The following is a 23672-nucleotide window of genomic DNA, read 5'->3' as shown; positions in this document are numbered from 1 at the left end:
GCGGCTCCCCCCATCGGAGGTTCGAGTCCTCCCACGGCCATGGGTGTGTGTGTTGTCCATAGCGTAAGTTAGTTTAAGTTAGGTTAAGTAGTGCGTAAGCTTAGGGACCGATGACCTAATCAGTTGGTTCCATAAGATCTTACCACAAATTTACAAATTTTTACTGACACTGGATTGTCGATGACTGGAAACATGTAGCCTGGTCGGACGAGTCTCGTTTCAAAATATATCTAGCGGATGGACGTATACGGACTGGCATGGAAAAAACCTCATGAATCCATAGACCCTGCAGGCCAGCAGGGGACTGTTCAAGCTGGTGGAGGCTCTGTAATGGTGTGGGGCGTGTGCAGTTGGAGTGATGTGGGATCCCTGATAGTCTAGATACGACTCTGATAGGTGACACGTACGTAAGTATCCTGTCTGATCACCTGCATCCATTCATGTCCATTGTGCTTTCCGACGAACTTTGGCAATTCCAGCAGGACAGTGCTACACCCCACACGTCCAGAATGGCTACAGAGTGGCTCCAGAAACAATCTTCTGAGTTTAAACACTTCCGCTGTCCACCAAACTCCCCAGACATGAATATTATTGAGCAAATCCGGGATGCCTTGCAACGTGCTGTTCAGAAGAGATCTCCACACCCTCGCACTCTTACGGATTCATGGACAGCCCTACAGAATTCGTAGTGTCAGTTCCTTCCAGTACTACTTCAGACTTTGGTTGAGTCCGTGCGACGTCGTGTTGCGGCACTCCTGCTTGCTCGCGGAGGCCCTGCACGATATTAGGCAGGTGTGCCACTTCCTTTGGGTCTTCAGTGTATATTGGGTGCTTCAAAGAGAATGAACTATTTTCAAAACACCATATTTATTGATAAAAACTTACTATAAACATGAGGTGGATTGCAAAATACCCATAAAATTTAAGGGTTTTGCTACGCTATTACAAGTGGTCTATGTGTCTACCACCAGCAGCACGAACAACATCTACATGGTAGGTAAATTCTTCATTAACTTTACACAATGTATCTGCTTTTACAGAAGTTATGGCGGCTGTTATTCTGTTGTTCACTACTTCTACGTCACGAGGTAAAAGAGCGATGATTCAAATGGCTCTGAGCACTATGGGACTTAACATTTGTGGTCATCATTCCCCTAGACTTAGAACTACTTATACCTAACTAACCTAAGGACATAACACATCCATGCCCGAGTCAGGATTCGAACTTGCGACCGTAGCAGTCGCGCGGTTCCGGACTGATCGCCGGCCGATGTGGCCGAGCGGATCTAGGCGCTACACTCTGGAACCGCGCGACTGCGACGGTCGCAGGTTCGAATCCTGCCTCGGGCATGGATGTGTGTGATGTCCTTAGGTTAGTTAGGTCTAATTACTTCTAAGTTCTGGGGGACTGATGACCTGAGAAGTTAAGTCCCATAGTGCTCAGAGCCATTTGAGCCGGACTGAGCGCCTTGAACCGCTTGGCCACCGCGGCCGGTGGTAAAAGAGAGATGAACACACTTTCCTTCACGTATTCCCACAAGGAAAAAAAAACGCATGACGTCATGTCAGGCGATCTTGGAGACCAAGGATGTAGGGCAGCTTTGAGTTATCTTCAAATGCTGCAGAACTGACTTTTTCCACAACTTCAGAAGGACACCGATGACTTCATTTTCAGCACTCTTGCACAACAACGTACTTCACTTTCTCAACGACATTCTGCCTCAATGTTGGATAGGACGCACCAGGCCCCCAGACACTGCACTGCAACCTTGGCCTCCAAGATCGCCAGACATGACCCCATGCGATTTTTTCCTTGTGCAAATATGTGAAGGGAAGTGTGTTCATCTCCCTTTTACCTCATGACATAGACGAAGTGAAGAACAGAATAACAGCCGCCATGACGTCTGTAAGAACAGATACATTGAGTAAAGTTTATGATAATTTAGCTACCGTGTAGATGTTGTTCGTGGTGCTGCTGGTGGACACATAGATCATATGTAATAGCATAGCAAGAACTTTGAATTTAGTGAGTATTTTGCAATTCATCCCATGTTCGTAGTATGTTTTTATCAATAAATAAGGGATTTTGAAATCAGGCCATTCTTTTTGAAACACCCCATTTATTAAAGAATTATTGCGCATTGAAAATTTACCACAGCATTTTATTTGTGTGGGGTTATGAATTGTGTAGCGTGAGCGGCACGTCAAAGCTTAAACTGTCTACCATAGTCCAAATTTGATATCCAGCATAATTACAACTGAATAACAGTTGAATCATTGGCGATGATTCCATTAGCTGCTATTTACTAAAATTACTAGCCTGAGAGTCGGCCCCTGTGGCCGAGCGGTTCTAGGCGCTTCAGTCCTGAACCGCGCTGCTGCTGCGGTCGCAGGTTCGAATCCTGCCTCGGGCATGGATGCGTGTGATGTCCTTAGATTAGTTAGGTTTAAGTAGTTGTAAGTCTAGGGGACTGATGACCTCAGAAGTTAAGTACCATAGTGCTCAGAACCATTTGAACCATTCGAACTAGCCTGAGAACACAGATATTCCTACTTCTGTAACAATTATGTGCTAGTATTGCTTTATTGATTCTTAGAAGCTAATTCCCGCAATAAGCAATGCGGTACATGCATTAAGGCCCTGGATTCGTATTTGTGAGACGAGTAGTTCAAACTATATCTATTCATTCTGATTTAGCTTTTTCTGTAGTTGTAACAATGACTTCCGGGAAATGCCAGAATAGTTCCTTCAGCAGTACATGGCAGATTCATTCAGTCAACCTTTTTTAACTCAGGTAATGCTTTGTTTATACTGCCCCTGGCGTCAACAAGAGATTATTCTGTAATCTTTCGACCTTCTTTCCATCCTTCACACTCTTCCTTAGTAAAATACAGAGCTATTCAGACGTATCTCTCTAGTTTCAGAAGAAAACTGTGTGTAAACTACAAGACATACAGGAAAATGACACATAACAATAGATGGGGAATCTCTCCAGGTTTTGATTCGTAATACGCGCCGTGGCGTGGTTGCAGAGCGCACCACTAAGGGCAGGCGTTTCACGACATGGCGAATAATGGAGCGATGCGTGCCTTTTATGATCTTGGATTCGCTAGATGTGACTCAGTTGTAACATTTCAGCGATGATTTCGCACCAAATACCAAGTAAAAGCTCCAAAAGAAAAAACAATCCATGGTTGGTAGAAGACATTCTCTGAGACTGCCTGCTAATGTGGTGTGAAGAAGAGAGGCACGCCTCGACCATCAACTGAGATGAAGGAAGGTGTGCTGGAATGATTCGTCAGAAGCTCAAAGAAATCGACGGCGCGTAAGAACAGACAACTGCAAATAGTGCAGTCAGCTGTCTGGCGCATTCAACGCAAACATCTGCGTGTGATACCCTCGTCTCTCACGTTGTTTCGTGCGCTGATTACCCAAGACAAGGAGTTTCGTTCCAGCTTTTGCAATGGCTTACTGCCGCTACTGTAGGAAGACAGTTTTCACGGAAGTTGGCGGCGCATAGTGGACGCGCGGTTAGAGGCGCCATGTCACGGATTGCGCGGCCCCTACCGCCGGAGATTCGAGTCCTCCCTCGGGTATGTGTGTGTGTGTGTTGTTCTTAGCATAAGTTAGTTTAGATAGTGTGTAAGTGTAGGGACCGATGACCTCAGTAGTTTGGTCTCTTAGGAAATCTCACACATTTGAACACAGAAGTTGATTCACACTAAACAAGCCACTTTTGGTGTATCTGGAAAGTTTGTGTTTAGGACACAGAATATCAAATCGCGTTTTTGGAACATATTCGTGATTCACATCTTTTGCTCCATGTTCTCTCCAAATGTTTGTGGATAATTTCTATCTCCAAAGAAAACTGTGACTGGTTCCGTGTATCTGGACGTGACACCGCAGTTGCTTAAGCCACCATCACAGCAAGACAGTGGAGACTTCATTTTGCAAAAAGATAGCGCTCTACCACACCTCCTTTCAGACGTTGGTGATTACCTTATGAGAACTTATGACCCTTCTCTTCTTCAGAAGCACCCATGGTCATCTGAATTCTCCACGTGATTTCTTCTTATGAGGTGATGTCAGAGATCGTGCGTCATGCCTATACTACTACTTAATTTGGAAAAGTTGAAAGGAAGCAAAATTATTGTGGGACGTGTATGGTAAGAGTTCAACTATAGTATTCACGTTTGCCGCATCACAAATGATGGTGACAGTTGTGGGCTGGCTGAGTAGGCTGTTGTGGAGAGATTACATCAGTCGATTACATCTCTTTGGAGCACCCTGCTCAGTCAGACCAGGGTATTACGAGGTATAAATACAATAAAAAATGGCTCGAATAGCTCCGAGCACTGTGGGACTTAACTTCTGAGGTCATCAGTCCCCTAGAACTTAAAACTACTTAAACCTAACTAACCTAAGGGCATCACACACATCCATGCCCGAGGCAGGATTCGAACATGCGACCGTAGCGGTCTCTCGGTTCCAGACTGTAGCGCCTAGAACCGCTTGGCCACCCCGGCCGTCTAAATACAATAGAATAGATCGAAACCGGTCACCATTTTAATAAAATATTTATGCGTTCAAGACTGTTTTTAGCAAATTTTGTTGATATAACTAATCGCTGTTTTCCTAGAACAGTGTGTCTACCATCTTGCAGTTTTGACCCAGTCATTTTCTGAAACTCCAGAGATGGAAAATTAATAACCCTGTAAAATTTTATATTTTATCATAAAATAAGATAAGAAGACGAAAATAGAAGATATGTGAACCAGGTGCTTCCCACAAGCTTCTCATCCCTTTAGAAATTTGAGAAGGAGGTCACAAAGTCTTCAACATCATACAGCATTTGAGCTATCTTGGATTAAAATAATTTGAGATTAACAAAGGAATTGTGAATATCCGCATTTCATTCACAAAACTGTCAGTTACTTGTGCCTGTATGGATTAAAGGTGTACTGCAAATGAACTTTTGTAGAAACCATAGTGGTTATGTTCAGTTAATCGTTAATACTTGATTGCTCAGTGGAAGTAGAGCAGAATTTTGTGAATCACATATACAAGGCATTTGGGCCATTTGGTAACCTTCGAAAATGAAGCCATCGCTTGTTTTTTACAATTGGGAGCATAAAAGGAATTATACAATCTATAAATACAGGTTACTCTTCCCATACAGTTTATGGCAACAGCTTTAATATGGTTGAGCTCCGATTGCAGAATAATGATGTATAACAAATACGTCAAATCATAAGCCCAGGAGCGAACAAAGATATCGGTAACCATCTTATTGATTTTATAAAGTGTCACTGAAGTGCATCCATAAGCATTTATGTTTTCCTTGGCTAAAGAACATGGTATTATCAGACTGGAAGCTACGATTTATAACTACAGAATGGATGAGTTTAAGCCTGTGAAAGACTGTGTGTGCATTAAATGTCAAAAATGGTTCAAATGGCTCTGAGCACTATGGGACTTAACATCCATGGTCATCAGTCCCCTAGAACTTAGAACTACTTAAACCTAACTAACCTAAGGACGTCACACAACACCCAGTCATCACGAGGCAGAGAAAATCCCTGACCCCGCCGGGAATCGAACCCGGGAACCCGGGCGTGGGAAGCGAGAACGCTACCGCACGACCACGAGCTGCGGACATTAAATGTCAAGAAACAACATTTACAATTTCATCTACTGTATTTTGTACCCGTCACTTCCATGTAGTGTAAACTATCTGATAGCTTAGAGAACAGTTGCCGTGTACCGTTTAACAGTATTTTCAAATTTGTCTAATGGGACAACAAGAATACACGAAAGTTGTCTGCCTACCAGTTTTACTTGTGCGCGAATGAAGACCGAGAAAATAAAGTGTATCCTGACTGCCTATAATTTTAATTATTTACCTCTAAAATACACAGACGGAAAAAATATCAACATCAAGAAAGAGTTGTGCGACATAAACGAAAGTTGGTAGGCGTGTTTCTACATCTGAAAGGCGATGTTTAGAACTAATTTCGCACCAGTTACTTAAGAGTTGCGCTAGTAGCGCCACTACGATGATACACACCAAGTTTGCTTTAAATACATGCTGTAATAATCGTGAGCGTTAGTTACTGTTGAAATTGGACGTGGTGAGTTGATGTTAGTCAAAACTGCCTTTAAGGAAGGAAAGATGCCATTATCAACACCGAGTTTGAACGAGATCGTGTAATAGGGCTACAAGAAGCTGGATGTTCCTTCTGCTATACTGCAAAAAGACTTAGTAGGAATGTACTCACTGTATATGATTGCTGACAGCGGTGGTCACGAGTATTTACGGTCGCAAGAAGCCCAGGCTACGGATGGCCAAGTGACACTACCGAGAGAGAAGACCATCGTGTTCAGGTTATGGCTGTGGCAGCAATTTGAGCAGTATTTAACACCACAGTGAAACAACAAACTTTTACAAATTGGTTATCTGATGGACAGTTTCGAGTCAGAGGCCCTGTATTTTGCATTCCACTGACCCCAAACCAATGCCATTTGCGACTTCGGTGATATCAAGCGAGAGCTCGTTGGAGGGTATGGTGGAGATCAGTTGTATTTTCTGATGAAAGTTGGTTCTGCCTCGGTGCCAGTGATGGCCGCGTGTTGGTCAGGAGGAAGCCAGTTGAGGGTTAGCAACCAACTTGTCTGCATGCTAGACACACTGCACCTGCACCTGGAGTTATGGTCTGCGATACGATTTCCTATGACAACAAGAGCACTCTCGTGGTTATCCTACGCAAGCTGACTGCAAATCTGTACGTCAGTCTGGCGATTCGACCTGTTGTGCTGCTGTTTATGAACAGCATACCAGGGGGTGTTTTCCAACAGGATAACGCTCGTCCACATTCAGCTGTTGTAGCCCAACATGCTCTACAAAGTGTTGACATGATACCTTGGCCTGGGCGATCATCAGATCTGTCTCCAATCTAGCACATATGGGACATCATAGAACGACAACTACAGCGTCATCCACAAACAGCATTAACCGTCCCTGTTTGACCGACCAAGTGGAACAGGCATGGAATTCCATACCACTAACTAACATCTAGCACTTGTGTCAAGACAATGCATGTACTTTTCAATGCTTGCATTCAACATTCAGGAAGTTACACTGGTTATTAATACACCAGCATTTCATGTTTGCAATGATTTATCTCACACTTGCAGTAGCCTGTGCTCTTGTAGTGTTAATCACTTAAATACGTTAGCTAGACAAATATATTCCCGAAAGTCCATTACTATAATTATATTTTGGAGCTGCGATTTTTCTGCAGCAGCGTATGTTGAAACTTGGACTGGTTCTCACAAATAATTTTATTCTGCAAGTCTTAAGGAACAGAAACAATGTACTGAACAGATCTAAGGCATTTCCTATTACAGAAATTATTCCTTTAACTGCGGTTAATGTAAAATGTTAATGCAAAAGAAAACTGGAAACAGAAGAGGTCGAAGTCAAAAGAGGCAAACTGGAGTATTTGCCGAAAACAGTTTCGTAGAATAAGAATATAGTTTGTTACTGGGAAAAGAACAATCCATTGCAGATGTGCAAACAAGGCTTTGAAACTACTTTATACACTGCATATGGAAAAATCTGGAGCCGGCCGCGGTGGGCGTGCGGTTCTAGGCGCTGCAGTCCGGAACCGCGGGACTGCTACGGTCGCAGGTTCGAATCCTGCCTCGGGCATGGATGTGTGTGATGTCCTTAGGTTAGTTCGGTTTAAGTAGTTCTAAGTTCTAGGGGACTGATAACCTAAGATGTTAAGTCCCATAGTGCTCAGAGCCATTTGAACCATATTTGAAAAATCTGGGTATGAGTAGAGAACACAAGGGATCAGCTTTTACTGTAAATGTACTGGAAAGTGGCCACATTTCGAAGTACTCACAAAAATGTGATTGATCCAAGGATGTTTAATACATTAGACGACATTAGAAAAATCTGTTTATAAACCTCCATTCTCATATCTATTTGCTTAAAAAGGGTGATTACAGTGTATCTAAATGTGATCATCTTGACACTGTGCATCTAGGATCAGAAAAATCATTTGTAGGGTTTAAAACTGTTGGTATAACTGCTGTCCATTGATTTGCTAATACGATAAACTTAAATAACTGCCGTTACCATCGGAGCAGACGTGAAGGCTGAAGAGATGCACGGGGTGTGCAATGATGTCGTGTGGTCAACATGAGTAGACAACTTATTATCTGCTGCCGAGATATGTTCCTCTACCAAAATTGTATTGTACCTGGAGGGTAGTTTACAACTGAGCCCCACATGGCATGTGGCGACAGCAAAAATCGAGAGAGCGACGGAGGCAGTTGTTGAAACAGACAGGCAGCACCTTATCGGATTGTTAACTAAGCACAATCAAATATTGAATATGAATTTTTTAAGCAGTAGCGAGATATTTGAAGCTGAAACGTAATTTTTGCCTTCCCTAAATTCGACCACGGCACCTATAGCCGTTGATTCCTAGCAAAAATAGACGTTAAATATAGGTTTCATCCACCTGTAGTGAGATATGCGCATGTTTGGACTAGAAATGACGTCAATAATGGTTCAATGCTGACTGGGAATCGAACCCCTCGCATATCGTCGTTGACTACACACGAAGAAATGTTAAGTAACGCATTCCTTTCCACCAGTAGCTAGGAATGGCATGTACGAACTTGAAATGATGTGTCGGCAGGTTAACTGTCTTACTGGGAGTTGAAATCGTCTCATATCGTTACGGCTGACAAGGAACGAAGATGAGACAATTAAAATTATTTTCTACTAGCAATTAGGTGTGCTCATGCTGGAGTTTGAAAAAGACACGGTGACAGTCTCTGTGCTGAATCAGTTTCGAACACAGACAAGCGCCTTACATGGAGTCATTGATGATTTGAAATCTTGAGCAGCCAAAGGATTGGTGGAACTGTACTGTAATGACAATGACAGATCCGAGTTCCAATCCCACTCCAAAACCAACATATATACACTCCTGGAAATGGAAAAAAGAACACATTGACACCGGTGTGTCAGACCCACCATACTTGCTTCGGACACTGCGAGAGGGCTGTACAAGCAATGATCACACGCACGGCACAGCGGACACACCAGGAACCGCGGTGTTGGCCGTCGAATGGCGCTAGCTGCGCAGCATTTGTGCACCGCCGCCGTCAGTGTCAGCCAGTTTGCCGTGGCATACGGAGCTCCATCGCAGTCTTTAACACTGGTAGCATGCCGCGACAGCGTGGACGTGAACCGTATGTGCAGTTGACGGACTTTGAGCGAGGGCGTATAGTGGGCATGCGGGAGGCCGGGTGGACGTACCGCCGAATTGCTCAACACGTGGGGCGTGAGGTCTCCACAGTACATCGATGTTGTCGCCAGTGGTCGGCGGAAGGTGCACGTGCCCGTCGACCTGGGACCGGACCGCAGCGACGCACGGATGCACGCCAAGACCGTAGGATCCTACGCAGTGCCGTAGGGGACCGCACCGCCACTTCCCAGCAAATTAGGGACACTGTTGCTCCTGGGGTATCGGCGAGGACCATTCGCAACCGTCTCCATGAAGCTGGGCTACGGTCCCGCACACCGTTAGGCCGTCTTCCGCTCACGCCCCAACATCGTGCAGCCCGCCTCCAGTGGTGTCGCGACAGGCGTGAATGGAGGGACGAATGGAGACGTGTCGTCTTCAGCGATGAGAGTCGCTTCTGCCTTGGTGCCAATGATGGTCGTATGCGTGTTTGGCGCCGTGCAGGTGAGCGCCACAATCAGGACTGCATACGACCGAGGCACACAGGGCCAACACCCGGCATCATGGTGTGGGGAGCGATCTCCTACACTGGCCGTACACCACTGGTGATCGTCGAGGGGACACTGAATAGTGCACGGTACATCCAAACCGTCATCGAACCCATCGTTCTACCATTCCTAGACCGGCAAGGGAACTTGCTGTTCCAACAGGACAATGCACGTCCGCATGTATCCCGTGCCACCCAACGTGCTCTAGAAGGTGTAAGTCAACTACCCTGGCCAGCAAGATCTCCGAATCTGTCCCCCATTGAGCATGTTTGGGACTGGATGAAGCGTCGTCTCACGCGGTCTGCACGTCCAGCACGAACGCTGGTCCAACTGAGGCGCCAGGTGGAAATGGCATGGCAAGCCGTTCCACAGGACTACATCCAGCATCTCTACGATCGTCTCCATGGGAGAATAGCAGCCTGTATTGCTGCGAAAGGTGGATATACACTGTACTAGTGCCGCCATTGTGCATGCTCTGTTGCCTGTGTCTATGTGCCTGTGGTTCTGTCAGTGTGATCATGTGATGTATCTGACCCCAGGAATGTGTCAATAAAGTTTCCCCTTCCTGGGACAATGAATTCACGGTGTTCTTATTTCAATTTCCAGGAGTGTAATATCTCTAACTAAGATAAAAGACAAAATATAGGTCATGTGACATTACATGGCGCTTGGTTCTTAACTAAAAAGAAAGTTGCAGGTGTCAGGATGGTTATTGGTGTCAGAGTTTCTACTTGCTAAACATCCACATGACGTTTAACGTAAATTTGGAACCAAAGTGCACTACTGTGTAGTTCACTTTGTGTTACTGGAGAAAATAGAATGGCGGGGTACAGTCGGAAGTACGCTGTTCTCCACAGTCACGGCTCCTTGCTCATCTCTACGTCCAGTGTCCTGCCTGCCTCCCCATTGTCGTTCGCATCTTCCCTACACGACAATGGGGTAGCATTTTGGTGGGTAGGAAATGTGCTGGCGTAAGCTGTCGCCAGCACACCGGTCTGCAAAGATGTAGTAAGCATATCGATTGAAGGCGCTGGATCAAGCGCGCTTATCAGGAGAGGAGACAAAGACAGACTTGCAAGCAACACGCCGCCAACGACCTCTCGACCGCAAATATTTACATCGCCGCCGCAGTCGCTCAGTCTCAAGCAACAGCTGCCACTAGCTCAGGCACTGGCGCACAAACTCGCATCCTAGTTTGGAGTCTGCCATTCATTGCATAGCAGGACTTGTACTTCACCAGCTGCGAGGCTGACGTGGACCATTAGTGAAGAGCTTGTACCACAACACAAGTTAAGCAGCACCCTGTTTATGTGAATTAAGAACCCTGTTAATACAAGTGTGTAGTTGTGTGTAGAAAAAGGATACCGACCACCAAACAACATCCTCGCCCTTGATACGTATGATACAAGACTCTACAGTGGCGACGAGGATAATTCAGTGCAGATCGAAGTTAATCAATTTGGCGGAAGATTTTGCTTGCTTCTCTTGTGTTTTAGCTTGCAGCGGTGATCGTGTTTGCTAATTGGTCGTTTGTTCTTGCATGTATTCCAGGAGGGAAGACGCAGAACTAATCAAATTTCTCTTTTCGTCGGTTTTGTTTGCTTTTTTGCTATAAGGTATTTGTGTAAACCATGTCTACCCCGCCCCCGCCACCCCCTACCGCCGTGCCCCAGTCGCAGACGGCCAGTGTGATGGATCTAACACAAACCTTGCAGTTTCAGAACCAACTGCCCTAGTAACGAGGGTACAACAACTTAAAACTGCACAAGTTGCGTCGGCCGCACAACCGACCAACCAACCAGCCCAACAAGTGCCGCCGACCAGTATACCTACGTTCCTTCAATTTAACGACACAGAAGAGGAATGGCTCCAATACCTGACTCAGTTCCAAGCACATTATCAAATTCATCGTGTTGAAGAGACTGTAAAGTTACAATACTTCCATGTGTGCGTGTTGGGGCTTACGGGCGCTCAACGTTGAAATCTTCAGCGCCTACAATACTTCCTTTCGATTGCGGGGTCCCCAAGGTTCAGGTTAATACAAAAACAATTTCCAACGGCGTCTCCCGACGAACTCAGCTATGACCAAGTAATCACTGCTTTAACTCCATATTATGACCAGCAAGTCCAAGTAGCTGCAGCCATATAACAGTTCCTTCTCCAAACCCTCGCACGAACGAAAAAATGGCTGATATCGAAATGAGTGTCCAAGGAATAGAAAAGCAACTGAAATCACTTAACAGAGGAAAGTCCACTGGACCTGACGGGATACCAATTCGATTCTACACAGAGTACGCGAAAGAACTTGCCCCCCTTCTAACAGCCGTGTACCGCAAGTCTCTAGAGGAACGGAAGGTTACAAATGATTGGAAAAGAGCGCAGGTAGTTCCAGTTTTCAGGAAGGGTCGTCGAGCAGAAGCGCAAAACTATAGGCCTATATCTCTGACATCGATCTGTTGTAGAATTTTAGAACATTGTTTTTGCTCGCATATCATGTCATTTCTGGAAACCCAGAATCTACACTTTAGGAATGGTTCAAATGGCTCTGAGCACTATGGGACTCAACTGCTAAGGTCATTAGTCCCCTAGAACTTAGAACTAGTTAAACCTAACTAACCTAAGGACATCACACACATCCATGCCCGAGGCAGGATTCGAACCTGCGACCATAGCGGTCTTGCGGTTCCAGACTGCAGCGCCTTTAACCGCACGGCTACCTTTAGGAATCAACGTGGATTCCGGAAACAGCGATCGTGTGAGACACAACTCGCTTTATTTGTTCATGAGACCCAGAAAATATTAGATACAGGCTCCCAGGTAGATGCCATTTTCCTTGACTTCCGGAAGGCGTTCGATACAGTTCCGCACTGTCGCCTGATAAACGAAGTAAGAGCCTACGGAATATCAGACCAGCTGTGTGGCTGGATTGAAGAATTTTTAGCAAACAGAACACAACATGTTGTTCTCAATGGAGAGGCGTCTACAGACGTTAAAGTAACCTCTGGCGTGCCATAGGGGAGTGTCATGGGACCACTGCTTTTCACAATATACACTCCTGGAAATGGAAAAAAGAACACATTGACACCGGTGTGTCAGACCCACCATACTTGCTCCGGACACTGCGAGAGGGCTGTACAAGCAATGATCACACGCACGGCACAGCGGACACACCAGGAACCGCGGTGTTGGCCGTCGAATGGCGCTAGCTGCGCAGCATTTGTGCACCGCCGCCGTCAGTGTCAGCCAGTTTGCCGTGGCATACGGAGCTCCATCGCAGTCTTTAACACTGGTAGCATGCCGCGACAGCGTGGACGTGCACCGTATGTGCAGTTGACGGACTTTGAGCGAGGGCGTATAGTGGGCATGCGGGAGGCCGGGTGGACGTACCGCCGAATTGCTCAACACGTGGGGCGTGAGGTCTCCACAGTACATCGATGTTGTCGCCAGTGGTCGGCGGAAGGTGCACGTGCCCGTCGACCTGGGACCGGACCGCAGCGACGCACGGATGCACGCCAAGACCGTAGGATCCTACGCAGTGCCGTAGGGGACCGCACCGCCACTTCCCAGCAAATTAGGGACACTGTTGCTCCTGGGGTATCGGCGAGGACCATTCGCAACCGTCTCCATGAAGCTGGGCTACGGTCCCGCACACCGTTAGGCCGTCTTCCGCTCACGCCCCAACATCGTGCAGCCCGCCTCCAGTGGTGTCGCGACAGGCGTGAATGGAGGGACGAATGGAGACGTGTCGTCTTCAGCGATGAGAGTCGCTTCTGCCTTGGTGCCAATGATGGTCGTATGCGTGTTTGGCGCCGTGCAGGTGAGCGCCACAATCAGGACTGCATACGACCGAGGCACACAGGGCCAACACCCGGCATCATGGTGTGGGGAGCGATCTCCTACACTGGCCGTACACCACTGGTGATCGTCGAGGGGACACTGAATAGTGCACGGTACATCCAAACCGTCATCGAACCCATCGTTCTACCATTCCTAGACCGGCAAGGTAACTTGCTGTTCCAACAGGACAATGCACGTCCCCATGTATCCCGTGCCACCCAACGTGCTCTAGAAGGTGTAAGTCAACTACCCTGGCCAGCAAGATCTCCGGATCTGTCCCCCATTGAGCATGTTTGGGACTGGATGAAGCGTCGTCTCACGCGGTCTGCACGTCCAGCACGAACGCTGGTCCAACTGAGGCGCCAGGTGGAAATGGCATGGCAAGCCGTTCCACAGGACTACATCCAGCATCTCTACGATCGTCTCCATGGGAGAATAGCAGCCTGCATTGCTGCGAAAGGTGGATATACACTGTACTAGTGCCGACATTGTGCATGCTCTGTTGCCTGTGTCTATGTGCCTGTGGTTCTGTCAGTGTGATCATGTGATGTATCTGACCCCAGGAATGTGTCAATAAAGTTTCCCCTTCCTCGGACAATGAATTCACGGTGTTCTTATTTCAATTTCCAGGAGTGTATATAAATGACCTAGTAGATAGTGTCGGAAGTTCCATGCGGCTTTTCGCGGATGATGCTGTAGTATACAGAGAAGTTGCAGCATTAGAAAATTGCAGCGAAATGCAGGAAGATCTGCAGCGGATAGTTACTTGGTACAGGGAGTGGCAACTGACCCTTAACATAAATGTAATGTATTGCGAATACCTAGAAAGAAGGATCCTTTATTGTATGATTATATGATAGCGGCACAAACACTGGTAGCAGTTACTTCTGTAAAATATCTGAGAGTATGCGTGCGGAACGATTTGAAGTGGAATGATCATATAAAATTAATTGATGGTAAGGTGGGTTCCAGGTTGAGATTCATTGGGAGAGTGCTTAGAAAATGTAGTCCATCAACAAAGGAGGTGGGGTACAAAACACACGTTCGACCTATACTTGAGTATTGCTCATCAGTGTGGAACGCGTACCAGGTCGGGTTGACAGAGGAGAGCTGGCCGGGGTGGCCGTGCGGTTCTAGGCGCTACAGTCTGGAACCGCATGACCGCTACGGTCGCAGGTTCGAATCCTGCCTCGGGCATGGATGTGTGTGATGTCCTTAGGTTAGTTAGGTTTAAGTAGTTCTAAGTTCTAGGGGACTGATGACCTTAGAAGTTAAGTCCCACAGTGTTCAGAGTCATTTTGACAGAGGAGATAGAGAAGATCCAAAGAAGAGCGGCGCGTTTCGTCACAGGATTATTTGGTAAGCATGATAGCGTTACGGAGATGTTTAGCAAACTCCAGTGGCAGACTCTGCAAGAGAGACACTCTGCACCGCGGTGTAGCTTGCTGTCCAGGTTTCGAGAGGGTGCGTTTCTGGATGAGGTATCGAATATATTGCTTCCCCCTACTTATACCTCCCGAGGAGATCACGAATGTAAAATTAGAGAGGTTCGAGCGCGCACGGAGGCTTCCCAGCAGTCGTTCTTCCCGCGAACCATACGCGACTGGAACAGGAGAGGGAGGTAATGACAGTGGCATGTAAAGTGCCCTCCGCCACACACCGTTGGGTGGCTTGCGGAGTATAAATGTAGATGTAGATGTAGACTGCCCATTACGTAACGCAACGAGTTATACGTGTGGGAAAAAAGGCCATGTCTGAGTCGTGGCGGAAGTGGCGCTAGGGACATCTTTGGCTTAGGTACTATCGATTCCCTCTGGCAGAAGTTTGTCTTTGGTGCCTGGGCCGGCTCAGGACGTAGCGGGCAGTACCCAGTGGAAGACAGAGAACAACGTTGGGCACGGCACGCGGAAGTGCGCGCATTAGCGAGACGTCGGATGGACGACAGCGAGCACGGCGTGCCTGAGTACGGGCGGCAGTCAGCGCTTGATCGTACTGGGGTCAGCTGTGCATGTGCTCGCTTCCGTGAAGGAACACGCTCTTACTATCGGACTAAGCAACGTCTGGCGTCTTCGCCACATCGATCCAGCAGCTGGCATCAAGTTAAGTAATTCAAGTCCTACCAACGATTAGTGAAATATAAGGAGGATTACTTTTGAGGCAGCAAAGGGTTGCAAGGACTGTGACGTGATATTTCATGCCTCTTATTAAGTGTGTACTTCGCTCCTTAATAGCATTGTTCTTACTTCAGCTGGCAAGTGTCCAAAAAAACAAAAAAACAAAAAAAGAAAAAATCTGATACGTGTACGCAGCCTTACCGAGCGATCTATATTCTGTGTCTAAAGATTTCCGTGTGGTACAGTACAGGCCTACATAAGGTGCTCCACGTGATGCGTGGGTTTTAATGAGCCAGTTTCGTTTGCATCATTAGTGTACATGGTTCTGCTTAAAGGAATGAAATTAGTTTTATTATTGTCAATTTTATCGAAATAGTTTTCTGCATAAGTTTGAGTATTAAGGTGAAGGAAGATTTGTTTGGTTCCCTGTTGTCGCTTCTGATTTATGTTTCAGAGATCGGAAGCAGTGGCCAACCGAAATGCAGAGCCTCCCCTTCTAAATTACTAGCGGGTGTACGGGCGGTGGACTTCGCCTGAGCTCGCGTGTGCTGTTTGGTTCCGATTTCGGCGTTCTGAACGGGGTGTAAAACGGACTCCACATCTTAGTTCGAAGATAAGTACTCAGTCGCCTCCACCGTTCGTGGCCAAACCGTGGCCTCACAATCTCGGGCCTCAGTTATTGTACAAGCTGCAGTTTTTTTAAAGCTTGTGGTGGCTCTGCAAGGTTCCCCGGGGTAAATGTTTAAAATATTTGCCTTAAGAATTTTGAGGGATATCTAGAAGAATATGTCTTAATTGAAACCGTTTTCTAAAATTGCGGTGCAATTCAGCATTAGTGGCGTATGTCAATTTTCATGTGGAAATAACGGGGTTATTATTGATCAAACTGTCTATAACCTTGAAACTTCCTGGCAGATTAAAACTGTGTGCCGGACCGAGACTCGAACTCTGGACCTTTGCCTTTCATGGGCAAGTGCTCTACCAACTGAGCTACCCGAGCACGACTCACGCCCCGTCCTCACAGCTTTACTTTCGCCAGTACCTCGTCTCCTACCTTCCAAACTTAACAGAAGTTCTCCTGCGAACCTTGCAGAACTAGCACTCTTGAAAGAAAGGATATTGCGGAGACATGGCTTAGCCACAGCCTGGGGGATGTTTCCAGAATGATTTTCACTCTGCAGCGGAGTGTGCGCTGACATGAAACTTCGCAGGAGAGCTTCTGTTAAGTTTGGAAGGTAGGAGACGAGGTACTGGCAGAAGTAAAGCTGTGTGGACGGGGCGTGAGTCGTGCTTGGGTAGCTCAGTTGGTAGGGCACTTGCCCGTGAAAGGCAAAGGTCCCGAGTTCGAGTCTCGGTCTGGCACACAGTTTTAATCTGCCAGGAAGTTTCATATCATCGCACACTCCGCTGCAGAGTGAAAATCTCGTTCTGTCTATAACCTCGTAAAGTTGTTTGGTAATATCTTGCCCAGGAGGGGCGGTTTTAAATCTATGTGGAAATAATAATTGATTTCCTGGTTATTTGATGTAAAGTTTCTTTTAAATGATTTACTTGGTCCGATCGGCGGTTTTTTTAAATGTTTGCAAAGAGATTAATTCTCTTGTGGCTTCATATAACAAGCAGTTCGTAAAATTGGCCTGAGTGGAGGGTTTTTAAATGTTTTCAAAGAGCTTAATTCATTTGTGGTTCTATATAACAAGCAGTTTAAGTTTGCCTGAATGGCGTTTCTTAAAGAAATTATTATCTGATTTATGATTGTAATTCTCTTAATGATTTATCTATGATCCAAGTAAATTTGTTGAAATGAAATGGTCACTGTATGGGTCAAGTCCTTCCACTCCCTTTATATTAAAGTTTGCAACGGCACAAAAACGTCGATTTTTCCCGTTCCCAGAAGAAACAAGCTCGTGCACAGGCAGCGAACGCTGTGTTTTCAAAACCTGCAACAAGTTCTGACAAAAGTAAGATTAAGGTTGTGCCTTCTTCTCGCCCTAGTGTTGTGCAACGACGTTCTAACAAACTATTTGTCTCATTACGAATTGCTGACCGTCGTGCGAACTTTGTTAGTCACAGGTGCCTCAGTGACTTTGCTTAATACTGCTACTTACGATCAATTAGGCTCACCATGCCTTTCTAGATCTAGAAAGCACCTCACTGTTTACAATGGACAGGAAATTCCAGTGCTTGGACAGTGTACGTTGCCTGCCACTTACAAATCTCACACTAGGACAGTGAATTTTGTTGCGTTGAAATCAAGAGACAGTGAGAACATATTCGGTTTAGATGCCTTTGATTTGTTTTGACGTAGATTCCAAGACAATGTACTTTCAGTGTCGGCTTTTGCACCAAAAGACAGTGCCACTAGCTTACTTAAAGAATTTCCTGAACTAGTTTCAGAAGGAATGGGAAAAACTAAAAGTTTTTAGAGCATGTTACATTGAAAGACAAGGCACAACCTAAGTTTTTCTGGGTCCGCCGTGTTCCAATTGCTTTAAGAGACAAAATAGACAGTGCATTGAAAGAATTGCAAGATAATGGTGTAATTCTTCGCATTCAAGCTTGTCAATGGGCATGTCCTCTCGTTTCGTTGCCTAAGCCTTCTGTTCGCATTCTCATTGGTGTTGACTTCAAGTCTACAGTCAATCCACAGACGGTAGCTGATACTTATTCGTTACCTCGCCCTGAGGAACTCATGGACAGGCTTGGTGTAGGACGTTACTTTTCTAAGATAGATTTGTGTGATGCCTACTCGCAAAGGCCACTGGATGAAGAATCACAGAAAGTGTTTGTTGTAAATACAGTCTTAGGGCTGTTCAAGTATTTGCGTTCGCCCTTCGGCAGTGCTTCCGCACCTGCCATTTTTCAACGTTGCTTGAAACAGCTGACTGCAAAAGTGACATTTTGTTGCAAAAACCTTGTCAATATTGTCGTTTCAGGTCGTACACCAGAGGAATACATTGCCAATTTGCGAACTCTTTTTCGAGTGTTGTCAGAAGCAGGACTCAAGTGTCGTCTCGAAAAGTGTGACTTTTTTCAAAGTGAACTACACTACTTAGGTCATGTGGGTGGACACCCCCTCCAATCTCATTTGCTTGCAATCCGTGTCACGGACTGCGTGCGCACCCCGCCAGAGGTTCGAATCCTCCCTCGGGCATGGGTGTGTGTGTTGTTCTTGCATAAGTTAGTTTAAGTAGTGTGCAAGACTAGGGACTGATGACCTAATCAGTTTGGTCCCTTAGGAATTCGCACACATTTGAACATTTGCAATCCGTGACCTGCCTGTTCCTCGCAATGTGTCTGAACTGCAGTCAGTACTAGGCAAGATGACATACTATATTCGGTTCATAGCTAATGCCGCTCAGATCGCGGCTCCATTGCATCGCTTGCGTCGCAAAAGACTGAAAAGACGCATTTCAGAAACTCAATAATTCCTTGCTTTGTGACAGATGTTTCTTAGTGCATTTTGACCCTGCCAAGCGAGTAGTTTAGCAAGTCGACTCTTCTTCCTACGGCATTGTCGCTGTGCTTTCGCACATAATTGGTGCACAAGGAAGACCTATGGCTTTTGCCTCAAAGTTGTTAACTCAAACTAAGTGCAGTTACTCTCATATAGAAAAAGAGGCTCTCGCTATTGTGTATGGTGTGACAAAATTCCATCACTATCTGTTTGGTCGCAAGTTTTATTTAGTGACAGATCACAAACCTTTCCAGTCCTTGTTTCATCCGTCAAAGTGGGTTCCTACGCGCACTGCTCAAAAATTGCAACGTTGGACTTTGTTGCTTTCGAAGTACCAGTATGAGATTGTGTACGGACCTACGGCAAAGCATGGCAATGCAGACGCCCTATCGCGCCTTCCGATTGGCCCAGACTCTGATTTTGATGCATCTGCCACCTCTTGTTGTCAAATCGATGCGCTGGACTCTGATATTGCTGGAACCTATATCCTTGCACTATAGACAAATTGCATCGGCCACGGAAGCAGATCCAGATCTCAAGATTTTGTTGCATTACATTCGCAAGTCTTGGCCTCGTTCATTGGACAGCATCCAGAACTCAGTTTTGCGCCGATATTTCGCACGTCGGCATAACCTCTTAGTTCAACAGGGTGTGAGGCTAGTTCCAGTGGACAGTCGCGCAGGCACTGTACTTGGCAGAGCATGGATGCCCACAGTGAACAGATGACGTCAGTGTCGCGCATGCGCGGAAAAACAATCGGCTCCGCCACAGACATTCTCAGTTTGGCCTAAGACTCAATTACATGGCAACGAGTGCACATTGACTTTGCAGGAATATTTTGGAGCACTCGTTGGCTCATAGTGGTAGACTGTTTTAGCAAGTTCCCATTTGTGGTACCAATGGTTTCTACCATATTACGTAGCACCATTCAAGCGTTGTCCTCCATATTTTGCATAGGTTTTCCAGAAGTACTTGTGGCGGACAACGTACCACAATTCACTTCACGTAATTCTGAACAGATTTGTGAACGAAATGGCGTTCGTCATCTAACAAGTGCTCTGTATCACCCACAGTCCAACGGAGAAGCAAAACGCTTCGTACGCACTTTTAAGCAAAAGATGGCTAAGCTTTGCACCGCCCACACACGTGAACAAGCGCTGCAACTCTTTCTCGCCTCCTATCGCTCCCACCCACGAGACGGACCATCACCGCCTGAACTTCTGCATCGCCGCCGCCATCGAAAACTGATCTTTTATGTACTTGATTACAGGTCCTGATGGTTTGGAGCGCTATCACCAGAACCAAAGTCGTACCAGATGGACGATGGCTCTCGTCCCCGCTGTCCCAGCTCGCCGACCCAATCGACCGGGACCCGCCATCGCCGTCGCCGTCATCGCACCACGACACGCCCTCAGTCCTGGACGCGTGCCCTGCCGGCAGTATTGCAGAGGATGTTCCTGTTGCCTCGCAAGCCCGATGGCAGGGTACGGTCGTAAGTACGCCGTCCTCCACAGTCACAGCTCTTGGCTCCTCTCTACGTCCAGCGTCCTGCCTCCCTCCCCATTCTCGTTCGCATCTTCCCTACACGACAATTGTGCAGCATTTTGGGAGGGAGGAATGTGCTGGCCTAAGCTGTCACCAGTACACCGGTCAGTAAATATGTAGCAAGAAGATCGATAGTAGGCGCTGGATCAAGTGCGCCTACGAGGAGAGAGGCCAAAGACAGACTTGCAAGCAACAGGCCGCCAACGCCCTCTCAATTGCAGGTATTTAGATCGCCGCCACAGTCACTCATTGTCAAGAAATAGCTCATTCACAGGCTCAGTCACTGAAGTACTAACTCACGTCCTAGTTTGGTGTCTGTCATTCATCATATAGCGGGACTTGTACTTCACCAGCAGTGAGGCTAACATGGACCATTAGTAAAGAGCTTGTACCACGACACATGGACTCTTAAAGTTAAATAGCTTTCTGTTTATGTAAATAAAGAACTCTGTTAATACATGTGTGCAGTTGTGTGTAAAAAGAGGATACCGGCCACCAAACAACATCCTCTCCTTTGATTCCTGTGATAAAGGAGTCTTCAGCGGCGACGAGAATACACTATTTACATTTTTTTTCATGTATCCACCCATTTCCACAGAAGATTACTACACGAATGTGGAAAAGAATTTCAGTCCAATTCCTGTTGGGTGTGTTGTCAATAACATTGGTGGTGTTTCGCATTTGTTGCCGAGAAGTGGGTTTCGGTCGACCAGCAAGCATACCCGTTTATTCCTGCAGCCTGCAAGGAGGGTTTGTATTGAATCAATTCTGACCTGCCCAACTGGTTTTGTCATCTTGAGGGAAACGTTATTCCCAAATTAGTTCTCAAAGTGAATAGGCAGGTACGGACCATACACACGTACTACATAATAAATGTATGATACCTATTCAGAAACACACTTGTAATTTTTCAATTGATATAAAGTCCTCGTATCATCTAACTTGATAGGAAACCTTCTACAGACGTGGGCAGTTAAATGTGAAAGAAAAAAATAAAATAAAATGAAAACTATAACACCGGCACAAATCTGCGAAACTGCGAAGCTACCAACAGTGCCAACGCTTCAGATGAACTTATTGCACGTTAAAAGTCATCTAAAATGCGTCGAAGACCTTGACCATCATTTTCTCAGAAACGTTAAAATATCTACGGATGAACCGGGACACATGTTGCTTATTTTGACCCCTCTCTCACTGATTGAAGTTTCTGGAGAATGGGTTTTGGGACTTGCCGTGTTCCCCTTGTCAGTAGATAGCGACAGCTAGTGCAACGCGCCGTCCTCGAGCCATGAAAAGCGTGCCAAATCGAGGCAGCCTCTCTAGCCACACAAAGAGGCTGCTGGCGCTTGTGCACTACCCGAGATTACGACATCTTATTTGCGCGTTGCTATATAAAGAGCCCCAGTTTGGAGATCTTTCTACCTCTTGATGTACTTACCTACAGGACTTTTATGGTTACGCAAGCTGAAGTAATGACACTTACAGACATGTCGCGAAGCTTTTGTTATTGATAAAACAATGTGTATATGTACTCGTCATATGTGCAAATTGTCTAAAGCCGATACTGTATGATTTTTATAAAAGATCGTGGCACTGATAATCCTTAAACAAACTTCATGAGTAAGCCATAAGTAGCAAACAATACATTTTTAAGGAACCATTTACTCACGTTGAAAGCAAGTAGATATTCATAACTTATGAAAGAAGCAAATGCAATGACAATGGTTTAAATTATTATACAATACAAGGCTGCACCCAAGTGATGTAGTTTCTTATGACCGAGCTTCAGTCAGCACAATCAAGTGGCCCCAGTCTGCTACAGGACTGGTATTGCCAACCGCCGCGGCTCCCCAGTCAGTGCCAACTTACATCGGATCATTTCAAAACCCAACATTTACTGGACCTCCAATACTTATCCAATACCCCATAAATCAGAAATTTCACACAAAATCTGAAAAAACAATAATTAACCCTCGAAGGCAAAAGGCTTACAACTGTTTGCTACCTTGAGTCCCAAGTTAACAAGATAATTACAATGACAGCATTAACAATGATTTGCTCATTCTCGCTTTTACTCCTAGTAATCACGTGACGGCGTTCGTGATTAGTTAAACAAGCACACAATATTAATACCTTCGCCGCGCGGGGTAGCCGCGCGGTCTCGGGCGCTTTGACGCGGTTAGCGCGGCTCCCCTCGAGGGAGGTTCGGGTCCTCCCTCGGGCATGGGTGTGTGTCTTGTCCTTAGTGTAAGATAGTGTAAGTTAGATTGAGTAGTGTGTAAGCTTAGGGACCGATGACCTCAGCAGTTTGGTCACATAAGACCTTACCACAAATTTACAAGTTAACACCTTTACGTAAACCTGTACCTACATAACACAGTATTAAATCAAATCTCTCGGATGTAAGCAGCAATTTCTTACAAATTTCTGTGTCCTTCTGGAAACAGGTAGTACAAGTTTTCGGACTCAAAATACCTCCCCCCCCCCCGCCGCCCCCCTCCCCACTCACACACACACAATAGCAAATACCTTACCAGACCAACAAATGTAGGTAACTGTGTGAACTGAGAAAGACAATGGCGAAATAAGAATCATGGTAGGCGGCACAGAATAACTTCACATACTGTCAATTATTCGATACCACCACGCTCATCTCCGTTAAGAAAATAGAGTGAATAATTTGTGTACTTATAATACACCAGTAACTTAAGCCACCCAGTGCCGAACGTTTATCAGCACAGCAGAAGCATTGGATGTAGGAGTGTTCAAGTTAACGTACCGAATCAGTTCTTTGTTGGCTAAGAATATGGCATCGTATTACTCCAGTAAGAAAGCTCAATTATCTTCAATCTACTCCATCTCAACTCACAACTATAAGACGCCTCCTCATGCCATCCAGGAAAG

This window comes from Schistocerca nitens, chromosome 3, assembly GCF_023898315.1.
Source record: "Schistocerca nitens isolate TAMUIC-IGC-003100 chromosome 3, iqSchNite1.1, whole genome shotgun sequence".
NCBI lineage: Eukaryota > Metazoa > Arthropoda > Insecta > Orthoptera > Acrididae > Schistocerca > Schistocerca nitens.
Note: the sequence above shows the minus strand (reverse complement) of the source record.